At 31.8% G+C, this 14997-nt stretch overlaps 1 non-coding gene across 1 annotated transcript; it reads right to left on the bottom strand.

The window, feature by feature from the left end:
• Positions 1 to 1014: 1014 nt before the first annotated feature.
• On the bottom strand, positions 1015 to 1086 carry Trnad-auc (transfer RNA aspartic acid (anticodon AUC)). The gene has a single exon. It is a non-coding gene; the product is annotated as a tRNA-Asp (tRNA).
• Between the last annotated feature and the right edge of the window lie 13911 nt (positions 1087 to 14997).

Raw genomic sequence — 14997 nt, forward strand, 5'->3', positions numbered from 1 at the left:
GAATGATGGGCTTAATATGGAGAAATTGTAGGTTTATGAACGACGGCAGGGCACTTTTATGTTTATACAAATCTATTATACGTCCTCACCTTGAATATTGTTCCGTAATTTTCAATTCAATTTCTCCATGTCAGGCCCGTCGAATCGACACTGTTCAACGGAAGTTTGTTCGATTCCTGTCTTATAACTCTGTTAATTTTGCCTTTTCCATTGATTCTGTCAGCAATCGTCGAACGATATCTGATATGGTTTTTTTATATAATATTTTAAATTCTAAATATGACTGTTCATTAATTTCACTATTTAGTTTAAATGTTCCTGGTCGTACACGAAATAGACATTTATTGCGTGTGGCGCAGTGTGTTGGACGTTCGACTACCGATCGTCAGACCTAGGTTCGAATCCAACTCTCGCCGCATTGCTTGTATCCGTAGGCAAGATACTTTACTTACGTTGCCTCTCTCCACCCAGGTGTATAAATGGGTACCCAGTTAGATCTAGACACAACTTTGCGCTGGTTACCGGCTGCATTATGGGAGTATGTTTCCATACGTGTTTGATCCCCAAAAAAAATACGGGGGTAATAATGCTTGTAAAGCGCCTTTGAGCATGATTACTCATGAAAAGGGCGCTATATAAATGTGGTATTATTATTATTATTGCATATTCCTTTTAGCCGTGTCGACTGTACCAAGAGGGGACTTTTTCATAGACTACCTTATACATTAATAATCTAAATAGCAATCATATCGATATTTTTAATGATAGACTTGGTTATTTTAAGAGGACGATTATGTGTTCACTTCTTGAACAGCCTGCATAACCTGTTTGATTAATTGAAATTGTTTATATATATATATATATATATATATATATATATATATATATATATATATATATATATATAAACACAAGAGGCAAAGAACATTAATTCTAAACCGCCCGGTGATATACTGAAATTTAATTAATTAATTTGAAACGACAAAGATGAGGAAATCTGTGAGAATGAGAAACCGCCCCAACCGAGAATCGAACTCGGACCGCCTGCTTGATATGCAGATGTCCTAACCATTAGACCACTGGGGCTTTCATGGTATTGTTCGAACTCGATTGGATAGCGACTCTTTAACATTCTCGTCGTGGTACGGCGGAACAGCACTAGTCCAGAACAGAATTATTAGGTAAATTTTGAATTTGGTTAATTTTGCGGATAAAGTCCGTGGAGTCCTGAATGTATGAAGGGACATCAGTCACATATGGTTTAAGTAAATCATCCACATATTCAGAAATTTTCTCTGTAGCAGTGCCATTGCCCGAAATAATGGGTCTACCAGGATTGCCTGCGTTGTGGATTTTAGGTAGGAAATAAATCTGCCTGAAACTGGATTGACCTGTGCCAAATGAGGTCCAATCTTGGGATCGATGGAGTGTTTTTTTTACCATCATAGAAACAGATTTGGCCACCTTATCCGCAATTTTCGGGGTGGGATCCGTTGTAAGTTTACGATAATTAATTAATTAAATTTCAGTATATCACCGGGCGGTTTAGAATTAATGTTAATTTACCAGAGTTGTTTATATATATATATATATATATATATATTTATGTAGGAGAATTTTACAGTAGGCGGAGGTATGCACTCTCGGAATGGCTTTCTAGTTAATATTACGTTCAAGTCACTTTTGATCAGAACTAGTGGTTTTCGCTAACAGAATCAATAACATACCTTAGATCATTTTTTGCAATGTTATCAAATGGATTTATATTTCCAGCACTGTTTTAACTGAATTTTATCACTGTTCTAACTGAATTTTATCACTGTCTTAACTGAATGTTATCACTGTTTAACTGAATTTTATAAGGGAAAAGTGAATTTCATTATTCCCTGATTTTATCAATATTATAACTGAAATCTATTACTGTTTTAACTGGATTTCACCACTGTTATTTAAGAAATGTTTCAACTAAATTTTATCACTGTTTCAACTTAATTTTTATCACTGTCTAAGTGAATGTTATCACTGTTTTAAATGAATTTTATAAGGAAAAAGTAAATTTCACTATTCCCTGATTTTATCAATATTATAACTGAAATTTATTACTGTTTTAACTGGATTTCATGTGAAAAAAAGTTGTTTTTAGTAAAATAACATTTGTTGCTATTTGTCTGTGTTTCAATAGGATTTCAAGTTCTAGTTATTTCTGCGTATACGCATGCGCAACTGCTGAGCGTCATTATAAAAACTACGAATGTTTTATATACAAGTACACATTTTTATTTTGCTTGTATACTTATATAGTTGGGCTTGTAAAATCCTACTCAGATCTACTTTGATAATGTCGATCGTTTACAAAATCACTTAAAGTTGAATTGAATGACTCTATATATATAGAGGGCGCTATGTAAATGAAGACATATATTTACTGAGCTCCGTCAAAGCTAAATCTTATCAAACTCCCAAAAGTAAGTTAAAGGATGAAATAAACTGAACGTAAGTTTTAAACAGCTTCTACAATCAAATAAAAGTAAAATAAGAAGTCGATTGTAAAAAATGAGTGCTACTAGAGCGAAATCTAAACAAATATCTGAAACTACTGAGGCAACGCCTATGCCACGTCAGCTTAAAGTTCCCGCGACTACCGACTGACACGTCATCTTCTGAAATTAAGGCCCTGCGAAAAGATCTAAAAGAGATGTTTGTTGATATTAATAAAAAAAATCGAAGATGGAGACATAATGTTGAAAGCATACAATGAAGGAAGACATCCTGTATTTAGAAATGGATCATTATATATAGATGGGAGACTATACCGTGAACCTACAAAGTGACCAGACCACACTCTGTTAGTAAGAAACACACTTATTTAACATGAGATGGTATTTATGTAATTTGGACAAAATACTATCCATGTCATGTTATTATACACAGCCCCACATTGCTGTGAACTGTTGCATACAGTGCATTCATATAAGTTGGGGTTGTTTATAAAATTGTATATTTTGTATTACTACATTCATTAATAAGGGGTCACGGTAAAATAAATAAAATACTTTATGACGGGTAGCTAATGTACAGATATAGCAAATAAGGTTATATTTATTATAAAATATTTCTTTTGTCATTAGGCCCTATAATTAACTGATATTTATTTATATTAACGAAATTATATGTTTTCAATTCTAAATATTGATAATTTTAATTACGAAGACGAAAATACAACCGCATTTAACTATAAGGAAAACTATTACTTTAGTATTGATACATTTAAATCCACGTTCAGTCAAACGTCAACTAATAGTTTTTCTATGTTTGCATTAAATTGTAGAAGTATTGTTAACAAATTTGAAGAATTTAAAAATTATGTATCCTCTCTCGATTTTGAATTTAATGTAATAGGACTTACTGAAACTTGGCTTTCAAGCAAACATCACCTTGGTTTATATACACTTCCAAACTATACACCTATCTTTAAAAACAGAGAAACCCAGACAGGGGGATGTGTAGCATTGTACATACACTCAAATATATCATATCAAATAAGAAATGACTTGTCTGCTATGATAAACGAGGGAGAGTGCATTATAATTGAATTAAAAAATAATGATAAATCAATTATATGTGGAATAATCTACAGGCCTCCTAAAGCCCATATTCCAACATTTAATCATCAACTTAGTGAATTAATGCACATGATAAACAATGAAAATAAAAAGGCATACCTAATGGGTGACTTTAACCTAGATCTACAAAAATATAACTGTGACAATAATGTTCAAACTCACGTAGACAACATGCTAACAGAATCTTTCATTCCACTAGTCAATAAACCCACTCGAATCACAAAAGATACCGCAACAGTAATTGACAATATTAATACAAATTATCAGGAATTCCAAAATATTAACACAGGGATATTAGTTAACGACATATCTGACCACTTTGCAGTTTTCTGCATGGATGATTCAGAAAATTATTCATTACCACGATCAGAAAAATTTATAATAAAAAGAAGCTATACTGATCAACAAAAACGGCAATTTAGACTTGAATTACAGGGCTATGATTGGCAATATGTAACTAACATTGAAAATGCAAATGAATCATATAAACGTTTCTCAGATCCTTTAAAAACAATGATAGATAAGCATTTCCCACTAAAAAGAGTTAGGTTAAAAGTAGATACAATTAAATCCCCGTGGATAACATATGGAATTCAAAAATCTCTTTGTACCAAAAATAAATTATACATCAAATATAAACAGAAACCAACAGATATAAATAAATCTAAATATAAGAAATACAAAAATAAGTTAACATCAATAATAAGAGAAAGAAAAACTACTTTATTACAAAAATGAATTTGAAAAGCACAAGAGTAATATAAAGAAAACATGGGGTGTCATAAACTCATTATTAGGTAGGAAGAAACATCAAGACATGCCTCAAAAAATGAAAATCAACTCCCATCAACTTAATGACCCAACATCCATAGCCAATGCGTTTAACACATACTTTATAAATATAGGTGACCAAATGACAGGTGATGATAACCGTAATATTAACACCGAATATAAAATACAACATGACATTTTGAATTCAATGTTTTTTAGAGCTGTATCCGAGTCCGATATCATTAAATACATTAATGACTTAAATGTAAATAAGTCAAGTGGTTGTGATGACATTGGTACCTTTTATATAAAAAATAACTCGGATATACTGGCTAAACCGTTATCTCATATAATCAATGTATCCCTTCAATCGGGTGTATTTCCTTTTCAACTAAAAATTGCTAAAACAATTCCTGTGTATAAAAAAGGAGCAAGGGAGAACATAGAAAATTATAGACCGATATCGATATTACCATGTATATCTAAGGTATTTGAAAGGGTCGTATATGACCAAACAATCGCTTTTTTGTGTAAATATGAAATGTTACATGAATCTCAATATGGATTCAGGGCAGGTCATTCAACTAACCACGCCCTCCTACAAGTCCTTGATAATAACAACAGCCGTTGACAACAAGCAATTTATGATTGGCGTATTTTTGGATTTATCCAAGGCGTTCGATTCGATAGATCATGAATTATTGCTCACAAAATTGCCCCATTATGGAATAAGAGGCGTGGTTCTTGATTGATACCGTAGCTACCTTAGAGAAAGACAACAATTCGTACAAATTGGGAAGTGTCAGTCTGTAACCAAAATAATAAAACAAGGCGTTCCACAAGGGTCAATCCTTGGACCCCTGCTGTTTTTGATATTCATAAATGACATGTTTTCTGTAAGTAATGTCGTTGATTTAATAATGTTTGCAGATGATACGAATATGTTTTTACAACACAATGATATCGTCACTGCCTTTACAATAATGACAAATGAACTAAATAAAATTGAGAAATGGTGTAAAACTAATAGATTAAATATTAATACAACCAAGACTACGTATATGTTATTTAGTGGAAAGAATACCAACATTGACACATCCCAATTTGTACTTTCAATAAATAGAGTTTCAATAGATAGAGTACCATATACTAAATTTCTCGGTGTCATCATTGATGAGAAACTGAACTTTAGACACCATACAAATGCAGTTTCTTCTTCATCCTCAATAATTGGTGCCATGTGTCATATAAAAAATTTAGTATCTACTCAAGTGTTACTTACCATATACAAGACACTTATATTACCAGTGTTGATATATGGTATTATTGTATGGGGTGCGGGAAACAAAGACAATTTGGATCGCCTTCTTTTGCTTCAGAAAAGAGCTCTTAGGATTATTTGTAAGGTAGACTTTCATCATCCCTCTTCTCAGCTCTTTGTGAAAACGGGCACATTTAATATATTTGATTTGTATAAAAACAGTGTTTTAAATTTTATGTTTAAATACCAAAAAGGACAACTTCCAAAATGTTTTAATTCTTTATTCAGTTTATTTGATAATTATCATACATATAACACTCGAAATAAAGACAATTATTGTATAAAATTAAAATCAACTAATATGGGTCAGCAAAGTATAGCATATAGAGGACCTAAGCTATGGAATTAACTTATAAGAAATATAAGAGAGAGTGAAAATATATCAATATTTAAAAAACTATTACTAAATAAATGCATTAATAGTTATAAAGAAACAATATATCTTTGCGAAAACAACATTTGTAAAATATGTCTAACATTAACTTAATTAATTACATTTTCGTATATATTCTGAGACTGTGAAGTATATATATATATATATATATATTATATTATAGTACGTTGTATTTTCGTTCATTTATTTACTACATGAAAACATTTTTGTAATATATTTGTAAATTTATATTTTAAGTTAGGGTGCCACAGATTAAAAGCTTTGCTTGCTTGTGGTTACCCTGTTTTTCACACTTTATTGTACTTAATTTTATATTTATATTTTTATGAATGTTGTGTGAAAAATAAAAGAATCAATCAATCAATGTTAATAAAAAAAATTTTGTATTTTATGGGCTCGTCCCACTTTTATTTCAGTTTGCATTACAAATTATTTCAATATATTATGTTAATAAAACTAATGAAATCATAATTGAATTTAAAAAACACCCACGGCCAGTTGTTAAGAATGAAACGGTAGAGATAGGTTAACAGAGACAATTGTTACAATTATCGATGATAAACTCACAAAACTCAATCAATGTACGTTACAAAGGAATTTAATCAGACACTCTTCTTTTTCAGAATTTGAAGATAAATGCATATAGTCTCATGGTTATGTTTTATAAATGATCAGTTTTAATCTTTAGGTTACCGTTTTTCCCTTTAAGGTTTTTACTAGTACTTTTTTAAACATTTAATCATTTTAACACATTTTAAATAACGTTGAAACTTAAATTTGTTTTTTCTTTTATAATATTTTATCGACCTTGTACCTTAACTTGAAAAAAAAACAACATTTGTTTGACTGCAAAAATTATACATAAATGTCAAATACTAATAGCATTTATTGATTTTATTAAAAATGTGTTGGTGTTTTACATAACACAAACACTTTTAAGTTCGTTTACTTACAGTATAATATGTATGTAATATATACAATGATACAAGGTGTTTATACAAATAAAAAAATGTGTTATTATTTATGTGAACTACAATGTTGTCATTTTTACTTAGACGTTATCTTCAACCAAGTTAGTTACTTGCCATTATAACTTCGAATGTATTGCCAAATACATCATCCAAATTAAATGTGTATTCCAAGATTAAAAAGTCACGAAAAATATTGTGTCGGAAAGTGGCCATCGATCAAATTCTTCGGCGTTTAAATCGTGATGTTAATCATTTTATCCATTCATTCAGGTATGCAAGCAGTTTTACACAAAATTGGTAGTTTCTAAATTTTGCGAGGCGCGCGAAAAAATCCAGATATAACCCTGATGGCCTTTTTTGAAGAGTTTGAAATTCAATGGGTTTGTGTCTGATTTACTGTTTTTTATTTTTTTATAAGCTCAATCATTATTTGTTTAATATCCTGAAAAAAAACTACAAAATGACATTTCAATGTTTGATTTTAGTATTCTTTATTTTTTTCATAAAAAAGAAAGGGACTGTAAATTATAAAGGTAACGTAATATCCTTTAGTATCCGATTAGATCATAGTTCAAGAATTTTGATTTTCACTCAGATGAAGAACATGGTGACTGAGTTGTTCAACCCAACCCAATATATTTATAGAAAAGACAACTTCAAAGAAGAGACACAGACCAAGGTTATCAAGTTGTTTGATAGCCTTGCACACTAGACTAATGAAAGTGGTCTATTCTGTTGGGGAAGATTACCAAAAATCAGAAGACAACTCAACATCTTGTGATTAAGTTCTTGACATGGCCACAAGTTTGAGCATTGAAGTAGTGACGGGAAAAACATTTTACAAGCAACAAAATACAGTACATGGGATATGAGTGGTTTGCACTACGTACATTTTTGTTGGTATCTTTATATATGCTTACCTATATCCAGTGAACACAAAAATCGATGTTAACATTAAATATTCTCATTCCAAAGGTGGGATTTTAACGCATTTCTAATTATCCAATCAGTTCCACAGTTTTGGACAATTTTGGAGTAGGTAACACAAAATATCTGTAAGTGCAGTTTTCCGTGCTCATAATTTTTGGTATCAATGTATAAAGCAATGTCTCTTTATTTTGATGTAATCAGGGAGTTGTTATTAGATGGAGCAGGGAGTTGAACAACTCCCTGATGTAATTAAATAAATAATGACGTCACATAAGGATATAAGGTTATGTTTTTTTAAAGATGTAAAATGAAGATTAATTACAGCAGATTTTGATTATTTGTAGTTTCAATCAAGTTAATCAATTGCGTAGAAACAAAATCCAGAAAAACCATGTTTTTTACTAAAATGACAAAATAAATGGTTAAATTCAACCAAAAATCCAATGGCTGCCAGCCAATTTGACTTGTTTAAATTACAGTTTTTCAGGTAAATAATGTTTTTTTCGATCCAAGTGGATAACTATTATATGATATTAAAATGGCCTAATCAACAAAAAAATATTTTTTCAGAGGAACAATACATCTTTAAATAATGAACATTTCCGTATCTAAAACATGTAAATATTATTTTAAAGATAAGACTATTATATCTAAATTCATTCACATGCCCGTGTCTTTCATCATCTTGTATTAAAAATTAAATTAAATTTCAACAATCCGTGTAAGAGTTATTGAAACGTTTATCTTATTTGACAGTGAAATATTACAATAAAATGCTGTAATTTTTAAAATGGCCGTTACTATGGGCACAAGATACATATATCAAAAACAATTTTATGAGTGCATGTTTCAACCAAACCTCTTTCATTGTGCAAATTTTAAAGAAAATCTATTTTTTTGACCTGGCCACCTAAAGGTCGATATTTATAGACAACTGCTCTTAAGTCTTTGGATAGTGGAATTATTTTTACAGTGTTGAAGCATATGAACTCATAACATTTTAGTTGGTATAGCCAATAATCATAATCACCTATTATCACAACCACCAACACCACACTTGTTGTAGCGACGATTATAGTAGGTTTACTGAGATTGAATCTACTTAGAACTGTATTGTGTAGCCTAACTTTGCATTAGACCAACTATAAGACTACATAGTTACGATATTTATTTTTACTTTACTACAATTACGTACGTGTGATACCGATATGTTTTTCTTAATTTGTATAGACAAACGAATGCTTTAAGAAGAGGTTTAAGAGGAACCGAATTACTACGTCAACAATTACATAATTTTATGGTATCTGTATTGACAAACTGTAGGCCAATTGTGGCATGAGATTAATTTAATTCATCAACCCACGTGACCATGTTACTTGCAATTCATGCGAGTTCAGTGTAACTGCACTATTGTATCAACAGTTCGAGGCACCACACAACACACAACTCTGTAAAAGTGCGAGGCACCACACCACACAACACACAACTATGTAAACGTGACAATGAAATACACATTTATTTAGTATGTCCATAAGACATTAGATATGGTTAAAAAGCACCAGTATTACTAAAATCAAATCATTACATTCTACTAAAATTTGATGTTGCTCAATCGTGTGTTTTTAAATCACAAAATTCTGTGATCGATGAATCAATAAGCTGGTAGAGGTGTGATCAAACCTGTTTTATAAATCATTGTTGCTGTCAAACTGTCTGTTTAATGCATTACTAAACCCAGACATTAAAAGCAGAAAATGCATATTTCCAATTTTAAATCAATTAAGGATAATAAGCCCGGACTTAAACGGAATAAAACATACTAAAGCCCGGCGTATACTAGAGCTATCGTCTGAGCCAACTGGCACGAGTAACACTTGGCTCACTAAAAAATTGGCCGCAAACTGTGATCGCGTTCTATCGAACGCACACTTGACATCTAAAACGATGTTTTAGATTCTATGTCTACATCCTTTAAATATCGTTGCTTTCCAATAATTGCGTTAAATTTCTTTAGATCCGCTCCTGTGGTTTTCTCTAAAATAGATTCACTACCTAACCTTACTATACATCATGCGTGCAGTGTAATCATGTGTTCACTTCCAGCACTAATTATGCCTACCAAGTATCAGCTATTTATTATAATTTAATTTGATGTACAGTGCAAACGATTTTAATACAAGCAATACGAGTACAATTAATATTATTATTATCATAGGATATTACTGCCTTGTAGATTATTATTTAGTTTTAATAAATGCTTCTCCTGACGTGTAAACGAGAAACTATGGTAACATGCGGAGAATCATCGTACAAGTATTTGGTTATTTTACTAAGTACGAGACTATTTTAGATGCCATTCAATACAATTTGTTGACAGAGGTAAAACGTGCTGTCGTTTGATCAGGATCATTTTTTATATTCATTCAGGTAGGTATATGTTACATTTTAATTAGGTAAACAGTATTACTTTTGTTTATGATGTTAATGTATTTATATAGCGCATTTCCCAAAGAATGTCGTCTCAATGCGTTTTGGACTTACAGTAGATGTTACACTCTTCAACATTATTCTCTCCTAAGAGTCCCGTCATTTAAACCAGCCGTACTTTTTAATATAGTTTGCTGAATGTGTGTAAAAATGGGACCACCAAGAGGACTTGCATTACTTTCAATTTTGGTTGTTACACATTACATCATCTGTGATGCTGGTGAGTAGAGTATCTAAAGACGAGGATTATGTTTTGTGCAACAACATTGCTGTGATTAAGCCATAGTCAAGTCGAGAGATAAATGCTAATGTTGCTGCATGCTTTAATACTAAGCCTCTGTTTCCTACCTTTACACATAAAACCGAACGTCCATGCATTTCCGGTGGCATGTTATTAAACAATTTACATTTTTTGTCGTGATTATTTCACTTTAAATATACTCGTATTGTATCGTTTTAAATTAATGTAAACTTCAAAAATCTTCCACTAATTTAATGTTATACACTACAGAAAATGTTAGTATACTTAGTCCAAAAAAAAATATTTGTGTGTGATGCTGAGTTCGGGTTGCAAAAAGTAGATATAACCTAGAACATTTCGAGGCGACGGTGCATTTCTTTTCAGGGTGTCCAACTGGATGGCATTACAATGCTGTATTTTCAAAATGCTACTGGGTCATCGACACAGTGGGTATAAGCTGGGATTCTGCAAGAGATATATGCCGCCAGAATTTTGGTGATTTGGTTGAAATTTATAGTGAAGAAGAAAACTCGTGGATACTTAACCGATTTATAGAAGATTCCACATCATATGGAGCTTGGATTGGCTACCATGATAAAGACATAGAAAACCAATTTCAGTGGGTGTCAGGGAGGAATGCGACCTATACAAGTAGGCCTAAATTCTTTGATACTTCTACATTTTGTAAATAGAAAGATATTTGTGAACAGTAGATTGATTACCAGTAAATGATAGAATATACGACCGGGTCGATAACGATACTAAACGTGATGTTGCTAATGAATGTTCGAGAGTGGAATGTTTTTGAACGTTTATAACACATTTTTATAACACTGTCCGTAATTAAACTATTATACAATTTTCTCTGTCGAATAGAAACGGCGCCCACAGGTTGGTTTTGAATGAATGAATAAATGCGCTGCTTGCACAGCATTTGTTGTCAAATATATAAACATATTCGTACACAGACAAAGCTTTTAAGATTAATTATAAAAAAAAATCATAAAAACATCAAAAAACACGATAATGAAAAAATATCAAAATATTCAAAAGCATACAGGCAAAATCCTATAATGAAAATTGTCATGAGGCCTACTATGAGACAGTTTATCACTTTACTAATCTTATATATGTTTTGCTGTTATATATTTCGGAATACATAACTTTTTATATCTACCAGTTCGGATGTAAAGGGATCTAATACGGACTAATGATTGGAGAAATTCGTATTCCAATAAGGGATGAGACGGTTGTACGAGTATACGCTCTACCATTTTAAGGATCGCAGCTACATATTTAGACTTGATGTCGCACACGTTTAACTTTGCTATATTTATTAGATTTTTTATGGATTCTCCCTTAAGCCTGTTTTCCTGTCGACGTTAGTCGACGCTATCGTTAACAATAATCGGCGATCTTCTTGAAATGTTAATGATTTACAGGAAAAGGTACTCGCTACCGTTATCATTTCAACTTGATCGTTTTCAAACGATCGTCGTTGAACTATTAACGATCAACGACGATAGCGTCGAATAACGTCGACAGGAAAACAGGCTTAAGAGACCCATGTAATTAGCTGTAAGACTATCGCCCAAGACTATAAAACAAAATCACACTGGATATCATCGAGTTATAATACAATTCTATAATTTTTTGGATCAATATTAAATTTACGTAATTGTCCTTTTTTATATAGGTAAAGTTTATTGGGGTCCAATTAGGTTTAACGTACCTAAATATTTTTGGTTAAACCAGTTGACAAGTACTTACTTGCTACGTTTCAGCTACTTTCAGTAGCCTTGGTCACGCAAATGACGTTGACATGATGTTCTGTCATTCGTTTTAGTTATTTATTTACAGTTATCAGTCTCGCGTTGCGCACAATTCGAAAATAAAATAAAAACATGCATGTGCACGATATTGTAGATGTATTTAAAGATGTATTGTCCCCCCAAAACATGAAAAATGAAGATTAGTAAAATCAAACTTCGAATATGTTATTTTGTAGTTTTAATAAAGGTAATCACTTCTATAGAAAAAAAAAATGTTTTCACTTTTGACCATTTCTTTGCTTTAAATTACATTTTTTCAGGTAAAATGCATTTTTTTTTCGATCAAATTTTCCGGTAAAGTGGATGACTATTATGTTACATTAAAATAGATTATTCAACACAATTTTTTTAAAGAATTATTTTTTCAGGGGGACAATACATCTTTAAGTATTGTACAGCCTATTAATTGTATACAGTACAGTCTATACACTGGTATTGTTATGATAAGCTAAGTTTCGGTGATTGATAGAACGTACTATTAACCTTGGATGAACAAAACAAATCATACCAACACTATAACCCCAGAGGCGCTAACCATCACCAGAACCCTTAAATTAGTTTATTGTATTTATGTATCTACATGAGAATATTAGTAAAACTCACTTTTGAATCATAAAAAAGACCTGAGTAACTACCAACAAATATAATATAATATAATAAATATATTGTATATTTTTACAATTGGAACATCAACAATTCATGTCTACACTTATTATAATTCCTTAGATGTTCATAATACCGATAGAAAACATTTATCCCTGTTCTAATTCGTTTTTTAGACTGGGATCCTGTTGAACCCAACGACGGCGGACCAAAAGGAGGAGAAGATTGTGCTACACTGTATAAACCTACGAATGGTAATTGGTATGATAACACGTGTGCAGCAAAGATGTGGGTAGCTGCTATATGTGAAAAGTGTAAGTGATAATATATTGCATTTAGTAGATTCACATCACATTGATAAAACAATATTTTATATCAGTTTTGCCAACTATGATATTATCAATAATTTTCTCCAGATATTGACAAACCAAATATGAGGTGTCCGTCTAATGAGACCATAGACACTGATTTAGGCAAGGCGTCTGTGAATGTAAATTATTCAGTGACGGTAGAGGAGTTCTTTGTTGACTTTGTTACAATTATACCGAACCCTGTCAACATATTTCCTGGTGATCTAAATATTGGGAAACATCATTTTTACTTTGAAGTTTACGATCATTACAATATTGATTATATAACGTCTTGTACGTTTACAATAATTGTTAAAGGTTAGTGTATATGATATTAAAATGAATGTTATGCTTATTAGAATGTGACCTGCGCATGCGTACATTGGAAACCCCAATTGAATATTACGAACAGTCCCTGTGCTAAGAGCAATATAAAGAGTTACGGCATTCCGTTTTGGAATTCTAGAAAGTCACGTGGTATACTACCGGCCATCTTTGTGCCCAACTATTCCAATGTAGAGTGTGGAGTTAATCATTTGTTATAACAATGCGTATATAGTTCACAAGGCCTAACTATCAAATTTAATGTCAAAACAATCAATTTATTTAAAGGTTTTTGTAGGTAATAACGAAATTATTTAAGTTATTGAACATGACTTTAAGCATCATGATAAAAAGGCAATGCATTAATCAATAGGACACTGATTAAAATGCGCAAGTATGGCGAGCGCGCAATATTTTGTTATTTAATAATAATATATTTATCATTTGTGAGGATGTACGTATATTTAAATCGAGCAATTTGTCTGTTTCTTAGATACCGAAAAGCCCGTTTTGACCTGCCCGGCTGACAATTTGACTGTAGTGACTGATTTTGGTATACCAACGGCCACCGTTGACTATTCAGCGGACATCAATGCAACTGACAACTCAGACGAACCATTGGAAATCTCCCCGAATCCAGTAGATGTATTTCCCGTTTTTCTTGCGATTGGAAGTCACCTGTTTGTGTTCAATGTTACAGATGCTTATAACAATAGAGGAAGCTGCAATTTTACCGTAACGGTTGAAGGTTTGTGAAATACAATACATCATTGTGACAGCCACTTCCGTTTAAAAATACAGATTGATACTGACTAATGCGCACTTTGAAATGTCCATAATGTTTTGCTAATTGTTTGACAGATACGGAATCCCCTACAGTGGAATGTCCTGCAAATGTAACTATAGAAACGACCACAGTCTCCATATCAGTTGACTACTCCACCGATATAACTGCAGCAGCAAATGACAACTCGAACGACTTTGTTGTATCACCAGTTCCTAATTCAATATTCCCATCTAATATTGGAGTAGGAGTACATGTGTATACGTTTACAGTTAAAGACTCATCCAACAATTCAAACAGTTGTACGTTTACAATAAACGTTGAACGTAAGTTGATTTCTATTCTTAGATATCTACAAAACAATTA

Source organism: Antedon mediterranea, chromosome 1 (genome assembly GCF_964355755.1).
Source record: "Antedon mediterranea chromosome 1, ecAntMedi1.1, whole genome shotgun sequence".
NCBI classification, from domain to species: domain Eukaryota; kingdom Metazoa; phylum Echinodermata; class Crinoidea; order Comatulida; family Antedonidae; genus Antedon; species Antedon mediterranea.